Genomic DNA, 16,185 nt, shown 5'->3' on the forward strand with positions numbered 1-16,185 from the left:
ACATGATACCGAGTGTGAACGTATGTCTCATAGCCCATCTCGACTTATCATACCTGTTCATTCTTACTCGTTGCTCGACTTATCGTGACTAAATTCAAGATGGCTGCAAACGCTAAACTTCGTGAAGATACTGTCTGTATAAATCGTCTTGTAAGTAAACTACCAGTGCTTTTTCAAAGTTCTCAATGTCTCGTTTTAAATGTCAGGGCCCTCGGAAGTCTACCAATGAAGTGTGGCGATACATTGAGCCTCACTGTGAGGTCAATATCACACCGGAATTCTCCTTTAAGTAAGAATAGCTGTTATGTTTTTTACAGTGGGACCAATGGGCTTCCATTCAGTTTTAGGGCTGAATTCCAGCACAAGGTCTGAGAGTGTTAAGCTCTGTGGGTAACACTCCTCTACCACAGCAGATGGGTTAACTGCATGGGTACTACCACAGCAGAGCTGGGTTTACTGCATGGGTACCACAGCAGAGCTGGGTTAACTGCATGGGTACTATCACAGCAAATGGGTTAACTGCATGGGTACTACCACAGCAGATGGGTTAACTGCATGGGTACTACCACAGCAGAGCTGGGTTAACTCAACTGCATGGGTACTACCACAGCAGAGCTGGGTTAACTCAACTGCATGGGTACTACCACAGCAGAGCTGGCATGGGTACTACCACAGCAGATGGGTTAACTGCATGGGTACTACCACAGCAGAGCTGGGTTAACTTAACTGCATGGGTACTACCACAGCAGATGGGTTAACTGCATGGGTACTACCACAGCAGAGCTGGGTTAACTTAACTGCATGGGTACTACCACAGCAGAGCTGGGTTAACTCAACTGCATGGGTACTACCACAGCAGAGCTGGGTTAACTCAACTGCATGGGTACTACCACAGCAGAGCTGGGTTAACTGCATGGGTACTACCACAGCAGAGCAGGGTTAACTGCATGGGTAACATTCCTATACCAGAGCAGAGATGCGTTACTGTACGTACACACCGCCGCCGACTTGAGCTTCCAAAGAAGCTTTGGTCGCCCTGTCTAGGACGCTTGTCAAAAAAGTACAGGGAAGCTTTTGACGCTTTGGCCGCTCTGACGTGGCCTGAATCTTTGGAAGCTCAAGTCGGCGGCGGTGTGTACGCACAGTTAACTGCATGGAAGCTCGACTCATATTCATTCACGTGTATTGAAGGCTTTGAGCTCTTGTTCTTGTAATACCATGAAAGAGAACATGACATACCTGTTCTAGCAGCTCGGTCCTCTGCTCTCCTGTTCAGTCAGGTGTGGGGATGGCAGTGTGTACCTGTCGAGTGTGGTGAGGCTTTCAATGACTTTATGGTGTTGTACTTTGCCCTCACCCACAGAAACACACATACTCAGACACACACACACACTCAGACCCCTCCCCCAATGCACACACACACACTCACACACACACTGAGCACTTAGACCCCTCTCCCCCAACACACACAAACACACACACACACACACACATCTGTTAGGACCATTCTCACTGTAGGGAATATTAGTTACCAAGGTTAGTTAGCAAGATAATTCTCTATTTAAATCAAGCTTTAATTGTGGTGTGGTAAAATCGATTGTCATTTTCAAGATGAACTCCATAGCCTAGGTGTCCATTCTCATTTTATCTTGAATAAATTATTGTGCCCTTTTGAAATGAGTTTGGCACAGATCCTGTGTTGTTTTTATGTTCTGCACAAGAGGTTCTGATATAGCTAAGCCTACATAATATCAGTGAAACCTGTGGAAACATAAAAAGAGCCAAGTAGTCTAGGCTAAATAGTACATGCTAGTATTTAAATTTTGAGTTTTTACTTACAATTTTTTAAAATCATATTTGTATGCAATTTGAGGCCCATGTGTCGTATGTAGGGCTGTCAAAATTAATGTGTTAATCGCCACGATTAATTTTGAAATACATAATGCGTTACAAAATATTAACGCAATTAACGCATTGTGTTTACCTATTTCCTTTGTGGGGGGCTGATGTCATGTAACAGAAGCCGCAAGCCTGAGAATGAATTTTATTGTCTATGGAGTTAGCTGAAAATGGAGAGGAACCCTGAGGAGCTTGTAGGCGAAAAGTTTCAGATTAAAAAGTTGCCTGATGTTAAAAGCACAGTGATCAGTGCTGCCGCTACCACCACACATAGGGCACCACCAAGAGACAGAGGAGGGACCAACGTTTAGCCAATAAATAGTAGCTTTACTGCTTTTCACTCTTGTTAGAGAACGTTTACAATGTCAGGCAACAAAGACGAGGTTAGAGGAGATCGCAGACTTATCCAGTTCTTACTACTGACCAGTTAAACTGTGAGAGCCAGGGCACTTTGATATAGGCTGCACTGACTGTGATTTGGAAAATGGACAAGAATATGAAGAGTTGTCTTTGCCTTTGTGTAATGGAACTGGTGAGTCTTGAAGTCTTCAATAATTGTTTACATGAAGCTGTCAGCTTTTTATCGTTCTCAAAATCATTCTGAAAGTGATCCCCAATGATATCATTATTCATGTCGTTATCCTTATAGTTTGTGTGTGGACGCTGTCATTCATATTAGCTAAGACAATACTTTATAGTTTATGTGTGGACGCTGTTCAGTTTGTTGAAGTCAGGCAAGCGTTTCTGCAGTTTGAAGGCCAAAACTGAGAGACTAAGGAAAAGCTATTTCCCTCAGGCCATTAGACTCCTCAACATGGACATGGCATATCTTATAAACACCATGGACTCTATCCCATTTTAATAACATTATTATTATTATTATTTATTATTATTATTATTATTCATGTCACTTTATTATTCTATTATTTTGAATGATTTATTATTAGCTTCTGCGTTTAATCTTATCTGTTTACTTAGATTATTACTTTACACAGTCATGAAGCTAACCAGAATTACATTTCACTGCTTGTTACAATATATACCAGGGGTGTCCAAACTTTTTGCAAAGAGGGCCAGATTTGATAAAGTGAAGATGCCCGGGGGCCAATAGTTTGTTCGGACATTTTTTAACTACAAAAGTTTCATGCAAATACACACTGTTATAAAACAATTTTCATTGTCACAATTATCTTTATTTTTGTTATAATTGCCTTTCATTCAGAGTCAGATAACATTGAACAAACTGTATGAAATACCTTAAATTTACATGAGTTTAAAAATATCTTTGCCACATGAACATTTAAAACAGGAGTTATAAGTAATGCAAAGTTGTCTGTTATTATTAAATCTTAAAACAAGTGAATTTTGCTCTTGTCATTTACAATATCTTTCAGAAAATAATAGTTTGTGTCACATCTACAGGTTCATAACATCAACAGTAATAACCAAATCTTACTCAAGAGTTTAATAAAAAAAAAAAAAATGCCATAAATCCAAGTGCATAAATGTTCTTTTTTGGCTTTTCACTGTTGATAGTGACAGATGTTACCGTTCAAAATACTCAATTTCAGATTGATCAAGAAACAGATAACTTGCTGACACTAATGAGAAGGGTGATACTGAGATCTGGATTTCAGTAAAGAGGCCAGGTCTGGTTTGAGGGCAGTGGTTGAAATGCGTAAAATGTCACGCAAGTGGGAGTCACTTAGTCTTGACCTCAATCGGTTCTTGTTGAAGTTCATGACAGAGAATGTCTGCTCACACAAATATGTGGAGCCGAATAAGCTCAGCATTTTCTTAGCAAATGTTCGCATTTCTGGAAACTTGTCTTTATCCAGCTTGCAGTAAAAGTCAACAAGAGAAAGCTGCTGGTGTTTGCCGCGCCATTCATCGTTACACTGCAGCTCAATGAGCTCCAGCTGCAGCTGTGGAGGAGCATCATCAGGGTCCACGGAGAAGGGAGAAGAGAAAAGCAGCATGTCCTTTTCAATAACTGCAAAATCCCGAAAGCGTTTGTTAAATTCCACAGAAAGAGATGCGATAGCTGTTGCATAACTCTTCATTTGCGCACCGATGTTGTCCTGTGGGAAACTGTCAATGACCTTTTTCAAAGCCGGGAAGTGCGCGGTGCAGGGCTCTGTTTGGGACAAGTGTCTTTGGAAAAGTTGCAGCTTGGTTCCAAAGGCTTTGATGTGAGCGTAAAGCTCGCTCACCACTGCATCTCGTCCTTGAAGATTAACATTCAGCGCATTCAGATGCTTCGTTATGTCAACCAAAAAAGCCAAATCTGCCAGCCATACAGGATCGGACAGTTCTTCCATCGGCTGCCCCTTTTCACTCAAAAACTGTCCAATTTCCTCTCTGAGAGCGAAAAATCGCTGCAGTGCGGACCCCCGACTTAGCCACCTCACATCGTTGTGATATATTACGTCTCCGTATTCAGCCTGGATGTCAAGCAAGAATTGCTGAAACTGTCGGTGGTATAGTGCTTTAGAGCGAATAGAATTGATTGCCTTTACCACTGGTTTCATAACATGATCAAATTTGAGATGTTTGGCTTGAGAGCCTGTTGGTGAATTATACAGTGAAGTTTAATGGCGCTACCTCCTTCTTCGCTGACTTTATTGCAGATCAGTGTGGACAATCCACTTCGGCTCACCATGGCAGGCGACCATCGGTAATGATCCCAGAAACTTTACTCCATAGTAGTTTCATATCATCAACAGCTTCACAAACAGAAACGAATAAATCCGATCCTCTGGTTTGGCCTTTCATGCTTTGAGGTCCGCAGCTCCTCTGTTATGTTCATGTTATTGTCAACTCCTCTTAAAAAAATCAGTAGCTGTGCAGTGTCAGATGCATCTGTGCTTTCATCGCAGGCTAATGAGAAATAATCAAAAGCCTCTCCCTTGTCCCCCAGTTGGCTCTGAATATCCGCCGATATATCCTCAACTCTCCGTGCCACAGTGTTTTACGTGCCAGGCAAACATTAAAAATTCTGGCTTCTTCTCAGGGCAAATGTTCTCCACCATTTTCATAACACAGTCTTTGATAAATGTACCTTCAGTAAAAGGTTTGCCATGTTTAGCTATTAACATGGCCACCATTGAGCTTGCTTTGGTGATATTTTCTTTTTGACTCATAGGCCCGCGTGAAGAATGCGCTGTTGTGATGCCAGTGAAGCTTGGAGCTGCTTCACTTTTTCAGCACGGTCCTCCCTGTTAGCTTGTCGTATGTGTTAGCATGTTTAGTTTGGTAGTGTCTCTTTCGTTGAAATCCTTAAACAAGGCAACCGTCTCTTTACAAATTAGACAAACACAATTGCCTTGATTTTCAGTGAAGAAGTATTGTAATTCCCATTTCTTTTGAAAGCGGCGGCCCTCACTGTCAACTTTCCTCGTTTTTTTTCTTTGCAGTGGCCATGGCAGAAATGGCGGGAGAGGGGTTCGGCGGCAATCGATGCAGAGACTGATAGTATTAAAGTGGTGCTGCCGCCATTTTGGTGAAAGGAGGAATTACAGTTTCAAGTTTTATGATTTATTTATTCTGTTTGACAGTTCAGGCGGGCCATAAATAATACATTATAAGACCGAAGCTGCGGGCTGTATGAAATCTGACCGCGGGCCGTGATTGGCCCCCGGGCCGGACTTTGGACATGCCTGGCCTATACAGTCAAAGCGTCGGACTTTGATGATGCCGCGGAGATATAGGAAGATACAAAAATAAACCTGGTGAGCAAGAAATGTGCTACCTGCAAGAATTGTGCATAGTTGTATAGTTTGTTTACCACAGTCATGGCCCTAGAATAGCTCTGAAACTAGGGGCGAACGCGGGGGCAGCGTGCATCTCATTCGCAAAATGAAACATTTCTGTGGGGCGCCTGCCATGGACCTCGCAGTTGCAAAATCAGCATGAACATTAACGGACAGCTGCTTCCGTTGACCGATTAAAATCTAGTTACCATGCTGTCAACTAAAGCACACATCCTGTACCGGACATGGCTATTAAATTTGCGTCAAAGGATGATAGTTTCAATTGTAGATGCACTCTTTAAAGTTAATAGCAGCCTCCTCACATTCCTTATTATTTCGGATTTAAAATGCACACCAGTGCATTATATAAGGCTACAATTTAAATTGACATTTTAAAAGCTATTATTTCGTCTTGTTTTCCACCTCGCAAACTCTACTAGGCTACAGTAAAAGCGCATTATCTTTTGGCTATTGCGCAAAAGCCTCTTGTTCTGATATTTATTCATTTCACATTCTTACAACAACATAGCTTGTCACAACATCAATACACAGCCTTAGTATAAGGCCTATAAGTTGTGCATTGATATATCCATGTTCTTGGTTCAGTCTTTATGCATAGCCTATTAAAGTTAGAGTTCATCACCAATGGGGCTACAAACGTGTTATGTCCGTGCATGTGAAGTTATATCTGTGTGTTGCGAGCACATGCATGCGCGTCCCCATGTGGGCCGCTGGTTGGTGAAAATGCCAGGGCCGTTTTTTAATCCCAGTTCTTCACTGGCCACAGTGTACAAAGGGTAGCACCAACTATCACTTAGCCTCTTGTTTGCCACAAGGGGCATCCCCTCTCACACACACACCAGTTTTAGAAATAGTATTTATGTAGCACATTGAAAACCAAAGTGCTTTACAATAAGTTAAGTTAGTTAAGTTATACTGTATAGTCCTGTAGGAAGGGCCACTTCATACTGAATTCTGCAATACAGCGAGGGAACCAAGTCTTTTATAAAAAAGCATCTCCAAAAATAAAAAAAATGTGGCTTCCTTCACTTACTTCCTGTTATCTCGTTTTACTTTGACATCATGATTGAAATGACCATACTTGGGCAACTGGAGTGACATGGTGAATATAATGCATGTGCATCATTGGTAATGCGCCATGATTTTTGCCAAATAAAAGCGAGATGTGACGCCTGTCATGGTCAGTCAAACTCTGCCTCACATATGGCCCCTTCTCTGAGCCCCAACCACAACACCTCAACGTGTTGTTTTTAACTAGAACTAGAACCACAACTGGGTGGGGGAAGGACATACACACACACAACACACACACACACACACACACACACACACACACACACACACAGCAGAGTTGATGCACATTTTACTTGCAGAGTGCAGCCTTTCCTTTCACCATGCGACACCTCTCTGGTTTACTGCTCCTAATGCTTCACACACTGCTCCTAATGCTTCACACACTGCTCCTAATGCTTCACACAGGTAATCTTCTGTTTTATAACATAAATGTAGTGATGCTTTGGGTGACACGTGTTTTTTTCTTAAACATTCCTAACCTGAGAACATTTAGAAGACAGATTATGTGTAAAAGTAAAATGAGAGGACACAGTAGTGTATGTATATAAGTATAACGTTGATGCATTTCTTAGTTGTTTAAAAAGCTATGTTGGTACCATATAGAGGTTGCGAAGCAGGAGAGTGAAGAGCTTGTTATCACTCGTGGGTTTCACACACAGGAAGCACTACTGTGAACATGTAGAATAGCTAAACACTATTTATAGACAGGGCAAAACCCAGAACGATCTGATTAAGGTCACTACCAAACATTTCTCAATTGATTCTGTAGTACTTTTTCGCATATAATCCATTTCTGCTTGGGACATTTTTATATCACGCATAGTTAATGAGATAATTTGCATATTTTAATACATTAGTGAATATAAGGCATTATAAAGAAATGTATTGATAATATGGCTGTTAAGTAGATAGGTTAATGACTTTAGGCCCAAATAATATTCAAATTGTATCAAGTATAACAAATGATCATACAAAAGTATGATTTTACATAGGATATTGCAGTTACATTATGCAAATTAGGTCATTTTTTACCTTTTTCGTTCATGTGTGACTTCACCTTTACAAGAACATCATGGCAAAGCAATTATGGATGTTTTTACTTAATTCATGTAAATATACACTGTGTGCATTATTTTGTGAGAGCTAATTTGTAAATGGGTATCGTTTTATACACTAATTTGCATGCGAGGATGGGTCTTTGAAGAAATAGATTCTAGTTATGAGGCTAGTTTTGAGGCTGTATTGTAACTGATCTTCCCCTGCAGTCCACAGATTTTAGTAATAATAAATAGTCAGGATTAATGCATTATCATACCGGATACGTAATCATCCCACCTTCTGTAACCTTCACCTCAGGTGCTTTAAACACCATGTCCTTCTCTATTGGACCTGACTGTCATATGCATTTGTCATTGTTTATAGACCTTACTGTCCTGTATTGACCCTAGGCAGATGGGTCAGGCCCTTGGTGATGGATCTGCTCGAGGTTTCTTCCTACATATATCTCCCATTCTCCCATTTCCTGTTACCCCTTCTTTCTTTCTTTTCTTTCTTCCTTTCTTCCCTTCTTTCTCTGATTGCCTACATTCTGTAAAGCACCATGATACATGTGTAATGTTTTGGCGCTCTATAAGCACAATCAATTGAAATTGAATTGAAGACTGGTATGTCCAGCTAACGTAATGTTTGCATAGTAGGAGGTAATGGTTTACATCACAAAGAAATCTTATGACAATTGAAAGGTTTTTGTTCATATTTCCTTTGCACAGTGATTTTAGGCTGGTGTTAGTTAGGGGAACGCTCCCCTAAAGGTTACGGCGGTTAGGAACGCAGGGGGGAAGGTCTCTAAAGGTTGCAAACGGTAAGGGAACGTTAGGGAAGGTTCTCTAAAGGTTGCAATGTTTAAACTAGACTGTACTTCCATGGAACTGCGGAAGTGTCTCTGCTCCCGTCCGTCACCAACGTAGCAGACAGTGACGCTTGAACCTGGCTTGATCCAAGCATTCTAACAGTGCCTTCAGTGTTAAGCAGTGGCACAGCTCACCTCCCAAGCTCTATTCAACTATTGCCTTGGGTGAATGCGGTTGGTTGGCTTTACCTGTGGCCTGCTGTGATTTAGCTTCTATGACTAAAATCAAATCAATAAAATAAAACAACCTTGAGTTATTGAGCATTAAATCATCATCGCAGCGTCTTGCACCTCTCAAACTGGGCTATCCAGGTACCTAGAAAAAATTTGAAATTATGAAATATGACTAAGGCATTAAAATGCTGCTTGTTTGTCAGGATATTTTTTTCACTGATTTATTTTAGAAATATGAGCTATGAGTGTGAATGTTATATATTCCATCCCTAATTCTGTTTTACTGGTTTATTTGACAAATAATCTATATGGATTTGCTCTATAAAGACCTTATGTCTGTTTGGTATTGTTTTGAGAGCCTATTGATGTATCTCAGAATAAAGGAATGTCCACAACATTAGTGATGGGGTTTTTTTTTTTTGTGTGTGAATGTATTTTACTTAACTCATTGAGAGACAGCTGGATACTCATGAGCGTAATCTCTAATAGCCACAATAGGAGGTAATTTTAACAACACCGTATTTTGTGGCCCATAACGACCCATGGATCATGAAAATGTGCCAAAATTCACATTCCTTGCTTGTTGTTGGGTACATTAATCCCATTCAGATTGCCACTTATCTGAGATGTAAGAGTTCAGTGGAGGTTTAAGGTCTGGGGCAGGGATTTGACGTTCCTGTGACTTCTTCATTGAGGGCTTGCTTAACAGCACTCGGCCTCTCATTTCCCCTCAGACCAACATGGCCTGGGACCCAGCAAAAAAACTACACTCAAGTTCTGGTTCTTTAGGCGTTCCTGGTTGATCAAGCTCAGCTTTGGTTGTACTTTTTCGCGTGACATTAAAGCCTACTGTAATTACATTTATATGCATAGTTATTCTACTGATCTTCATACTATTCATCCTGCACATAGACTTATTCTTACTACTCTTATATGTGTTGTTTCTGCACTACAATGACACTGTTTCCACACTGCACATAGCTGTATGTTATGTATACATATCTGTTTTATTATATTCTGTTATTATACATATATATCTATATTATTATTTATACTATTATAAATGTTACTGCTACATCTACACATTTATTCTACTTGTGTATAGAGATAACTGCTAATACACTGCACATATTTATATTTAATTCATATTACTCTAAACCACCTTCTGTAAATCAACTGTATACTGCACAATCTACATTGCACTATATTTCTTGACCTGTCTCTGTATATTTCATCACCTTTCTATACTTTGCATCACATTGCATGCATACTGTAGCTACATGAATCACAGCTAAGATCCTTGGTTGCTATGAAGGCCAGTTGTTCTAAATGGATGGTTTGCTATGGCCAAAGGCCAGTTATCTCTTCGTTGTCAGCGGGCATATTCTAACTTTTATCTTATTTAAAATCCTTTTTTGCTTAACCTACTTCCATACAGTGAGTCCCATTAAGAAGTGGCCACTTCATTCCGCTTACCGTGATTCCAGCAACAACATTAATAAATTAATCTGTCACCATACCTATGCCAACGTTTGCAAAGGAAGGGAGAATCTTTTAATTTGATCCACAATGAAGCGTTACATTTAATGTACATGTAAACAATGAGTAGGCTAGTTTTTGCTGTTGTTGGTGGTGTTACTGCATCCTTAGTTATGCCTACAATGCAAAATTGTTAAATGGAAGATTGTTAGATGCATTTTCAAAAAATGGCGCCCACCACAAAACATTGTGAATCAGTCTTATTAAGTCCTGCGCTTAAGCTGTCTAGGCGACTCAGGCGCTACTTTTAGGGCTAAAATGCTTCCTGAATTACTCTTAGTAAAAAAATAGGAGTCCTAAAAGTTCACGGTGGCCCAGTTCACCGGTACAAACATCTCATATCAAATGACCATGGCATTCACGGCTAAGCAACATAAATCTCATAGCGTTACAGCAACATCTCCTATGACCTAGCTGGCTAGCTTCTAGCCACACAAGAAATGAATGATGTTAAAATCTCCCGTAGCATTCTAATAACAGAAGGGCACATTTATGTGGACCACTACAACATGACTCATTATGTCTGTAACGTTAACTGTATAAAACACTTACTTTCATAAGGGCGCACACCATCCAGCACATGGAAACCCGATATTTTAGGTTCTTGGCCACAAACTCAAAACGTGTCTCTCTGAAGCCCTGTTCTAGAATCTTTGCTCTGAAGGCTGTGTTGCTGGCGACATCAAATAAACGAAATGATAGTCTTTCAGTATTAAATGTGTCACGTGTGATTCCGAATGGATGTGTGTGGTTTGCAATTAGAATAAACAAGAAATAGCATTTCCAATAATTTCCCATGATAAATTACATAATATTTGCACCTTCCTTACTTGTAGATCTCACACGTTATTTCAAGTAAGGCTACACTAGTGAAATGTAATGGCGTTGCCACCTAAGCGTTCAGATAGGTAGAAGCTAGGCTTAACATTAACATGACATACAAGGATACAAGGATACAAAGGAAGTTTATTGTCACATGCATATAGTTACTGGAAGTAAAATGCAGTGAAATTATGTCTGGTGTCAGCCTATTTATTGCATTAATGGGGGTAAAAGTGCAGTAGAAAGAGGGGTTTAGTAGATTAAGTGGCAAGGGCTTGCATAAAAGGTGGGGGAGGATTGGGATTGGGTGGGGGGGCACCAACAAAGGGAGCACCCAAGGCAACAGGGCAAAAACTCCTTACCAAGGAAGAGACCTTGGGCAGATCCCACTGCTCAGGGCTAACCCAACTACCAGGGGTCTTGGTGTGTGTGTGTTGGGGGGATGACAGGGGAGATGGGATGGTGTGCTGTGTATGTGGGGGAGGGCAGTGTGCAATATGTGTGTTGGAGAAGCTTCCTCTCATGAGACAATGTGCTGTGTATTGGGGGGAGTGTGCTGTAAAGTATGTTGGGGATGTGTGTTGGGAAACTTCCTGATGAAATAATGTGCTGTGTATGTAGGGGGGCAGGGACTTACTATTGCAAGCAGGTACTGTATGTAATGTATGTGAGTGATGACAGTGAAGATGTGTGTGTGGGAGGGAGTGGAGCAGTGACTGTGTGTGTGTGTGTGTGTAGTGTGTGTGTGTGGGTAGGTGGGGCAGTGTGCTGTAAGTATGTAGAGGATGTGTGTTGGAAGATCCTGAAGACAATGTGCTGTGTGTGTGGGGGGGGGCAGTGTGCAGCAAGTATGTAGAAGGGAGGCTTACTGTAGCAAGCAGTGTGCTGTATGTATGTGAAGTGATGACAGTGATGATGTAAGTGTGTGTGTGTGGGGGGGTCAGGGACTTACTAATTGCAAGCAAGTACTGTATGTAATGTATGTGAGTGATGACAGTGAAGATGTGTGTGTGAAGGCGGGAGGGTGGAGCAGTGACTGTGTGTGGTGTGTGTAGTGTGTGTGTGTGTGTGGGTGGGTGGGGGCAGTGTGCTGTAAGTATGTAGAGGGATGTGTGTTGGAAGATCACAGAGACAATGTTTTGTGTATGTGGGGGCAGTGTGTAGCAGAGTATGTGGGGAGGCTTACTGTAGCAAGCAGTGTGCTGTATGTATGTGAAGTGATGACAGTGATGTAAGTGTGTAAGAAACATTGCTTGTTTTATTCTTTTCGTCAACTCCATGCTTTTAGGAAAACAATCTCTTTTTATCATAGTTCCCTCTTCAGCGGGCGATTACCAGCTCGTTTTGTAACAGAATAGCTGTTTATTGTTTCCTAGGTTTACAGAAACACCTATTCATCAATAATACAGAAATCAAGTTAGCTGCCGACCACTGTTTGTCTATTACATGGCCCCAGAATGCCTTGCATGTCTTTACAACAAAACAACCCAGTAAAAGCCTAATTTCCCGTAAACATAATTTGCATACTTGTAACATTTTTTAATAATACTCTCCCATTATGACATTTTAACAATATATTTAATTTGAATACAGTCAATGTGAAAACAACTCTATTATGTAAGCTATATATCACTACTGTTCTCATTACTAATACAGTTTGTAAGTCCATACTATCCCATGGCAGAGGAAGGATTTCATGATTGGGCAAGGTTGCCTAGAACATTGTGGCTACGGAGATATTAGGCATGCTTGAAAGGCATTTGTGATAGAAGGTGGATGGTGGAAAGGTTAATGGTGAGAGTTACCAAATACCTGTGGGTGGTTCTGAAATAATAAAAACTTTTGGAATATTTCTTTTTTTTTTTTTTAGCTTATGCACCCTCACATTAGGAGTCCCCAGTTCATATACAAAATTTGGTATCGATATGTGACAGTGTTCCTGAGATATGGGCGACTTCCTGTTTAACCGCCCGCCCGATTTAGTTTGGCTGTATGGCCAACAAAGCGCTTTTAAAAAAAAATCCTTCTGGTAACTTTTGTGAGGGCTTGGTCCAAGGATAATGTCGTCAAGTTTTATTGACCCGTTAGGATCAAATTGTGACCTGTGAAAATTTAGTTTAACTTTCTGTTCAATCAATATGGAGGGCGACAGCCGCGCCCACCTGGCGTCATCTTGAACCAACTTACACGGTACTGACGGACGTTTTAAAGTTGGGCGGTGTCTCTGTCTCAAAGTGCCCTGGCTAGGGCTGACAAAAATAAAGGGAGGCGGGAAAAATAATAAAACTTAAGAAGAACAATAAGTGTGCTGCTTTGCAAGCACATGTAATAAATATCTTCTGCAAGCAGCAATGTAGGGGGCCAAGCAGGCAGTTCAGCAGTCCAGCAGTCCAGATTTGGCATGAAACTCAATGCCATGGCATCAGGCATATAGCATTAAAGCAGTCACAGCAAGTTCCATGTCAAACAACCCAAGATTGGCTGAGTTACAAGGTCAGGGTTTCACATCAAAACATAACTGATTTTGTGGGGCTGAACCAGGGCTGAGTGTAAGCCCCTCACCAACCAACCACCGCCCGCCATCGCCCCTGCCCGCGTCCCACCCGCCCCCCCCTTGCCGCATTAGAATGAACTGGATGGAACTTCGCTGTCATCAGTTTCACATAAAATAAAAGATCGATTGAGATATGATCATGCTTGCTGTAATTTCAATGCCCCATAGGGTCAAAGTTCACCCAACTTATTTTTGCATCATCAGGATGAACCAGGCGGTTCTAAGGGCTGCCATTGACCTCCATTGCAGAAGAATGCAGCAACTACAGGTAGCAAAATACATTTTTGCTAATTACAGAGCCCCTAGAGGTCAAAGGTCTGGAAATTTCTTGGGCAGCGTCCTCCTGGTGGGTCCTGAGGACCATGTACTAAGTTTGGTTTGATACATGAAAGCATTGCTGAGATATGGGCTCACTTCCTGTTTGGCCGGCCGCGCCAAATTTTGATTGGCTGTTACAGGCCTTCCATGTCAATTGTTCCCAGAAAAATACACTTATGGGCATGGTCTGAAAATGGTCTCTGCCAATTTTGGTGAGGATCAGCTGAAATTTGTGACTTAAAATACTTATTCCTGTTTTTGATTAAATCCAATATGGCGGCCGAATCAATTACGATGACATCACAAGTTGGCTTGGTCGGCCTAAGGACCTTCCACAGTATTGTCAGACACCACTAGTGCGTTTTAATTCTAAGCAAACAGCAGCTACAGGCCAATAGGCATATTTCTTAATTACAGCGCCCCTAGGGTCAAAGGTCACCAGATTTTTTGAGTGTCCTGCAGTGGGGTTATAAGTCCATGCTAAGTTTGGTTATGACAGATGAAAGGGTTGCTGAGATATGAGCTCACTTCCTGTTTGGCGGCCGGCCAAGTATTTCGTTTGGCTATTGCGGGCAAACGGTTTTAGTTCGAAGATGAAAATTGATAACTTTTGTGCGGCTTGGTCTGAAGGTGTTATGTGCCAAGTTTAAGTGAAAATCGGACAAACTATGTGTGAGGCGGAAACTTTTTTAAAGGTTTTTAGAAAATCCAAAATGGCGGAAAATCCATTATGGCGGAAATTGACGTCATAGGGTGCGTTGAACTCGGCTTGGTCCAAGGATTCCAAAGATACCTCATTGTTGGCAATTGGGCATACGATTCAAAAAGTTACGTGCGTGAGCATACGCCAAATTTGGCCTGTTGGTGGCGCTAGAGCGCTGGAGGTGCCGGCATGAAACTGCGTGCAATTAATTATTGGCCTGTCCCCAATCAGTGTACCAAATTTCACAACTTTTCACCAGTCGGTTCTATAGGCTGCCATAGACTTCAATGGCGGAAGCGTAATAATAATAGGGAAGAAAAGATAGAATCACAAAGGGTTGCCCTGCAGCTTCGCTGCTTGGCCCCCAATAATAAAACTGAAGAAGAACAATAAGTGTGCTGCTTTGCAGCAAGCACACTTAATAATAATAAAACTTAAGAAGAACAATAAGTGTGCTTGCAAGCACACTTAATAACTTTATGGGAACGTTCCGGGAATAACCAAGAACTAACGTTCCCAGAACGTTCAGCAAACTTTCCATGGGAACCAAAACCTACTCAAAAACTAACCTTCAGGGAACGTTCTGGGAACCATAAATTGTTAGCTGGGTTGCGCTCCTGGGGACGGCTCAGAGAAAAGAGGAGGTGTGTTCCAGCGCAAACGTTCCCTGGTGCTATTTTGCAGTTTCAGAAAACAATTCCGCCACAGACCAGGAAAAACCTAGTCTAAAGTCAGTGGCGCGTTTCTTCAGATGCTATTTTAAGGGCGCATGCATGGCAATAATGTAACATGTCTACAATTTGGTTAAGATGCGCTTGCTCATAATTTTTCTATTTTTAATTCTATTGATAATTTCATGTAATAACGTGATATATATCTTGTAAAAATGTAAAAATATAATATCTTGAAATGACATCATATTTTTACATTATAACATGAAAATATCAGTATCATGAAATAATGTGATAATTTCATGTAATAACGTGATAAATATCTTGTTAAAACATGAAAAAGATATTGTTATAACAAGAAACTTTTCACGTAATTACATAATACTGAGCCTTTTTTATTTATTTTAGTGTGGCAGCAATACGCTTCCGTATACAGGGACAAGTAGAGAGGATAAATTAAAGTTATTTAATGTAAGAAAGAGCAATTACCCTACATGATAAACCTATATGCCTTGTTTGCTCAGAAGAGGGTGTAGTAGGCTAAAGGAGTAGGCTAAATCACCAAACAACAATATATCCTACCCATGCAAAAAACATGTAACCTAAACATTAGTTCAATATGCCTCTTTGTGGAAGCGTGGGATAGGCTACATTTCAAAGGCTTAGTGGAATATTTTTTGTTAACTTCTCAGTTGAAGTGAATTATTATATAACCTTTACACATTTGTTGAACCATGGTACTAATAAAA

Source organism: Alosa alosa, chromosome 19 (genome assembly GCF_017589495.1).
Source record: "Alosa alosa isolate M-15738 ecotype Scorff River chromosome 19, AALO_Geno_1.1, whole genome shotgun sequence".
NCBI lineage: Eukaryota > Metazoa > Chordata > Actinopteri > Clupeiformes > Clupeidae > Alosa > Alosa alosa.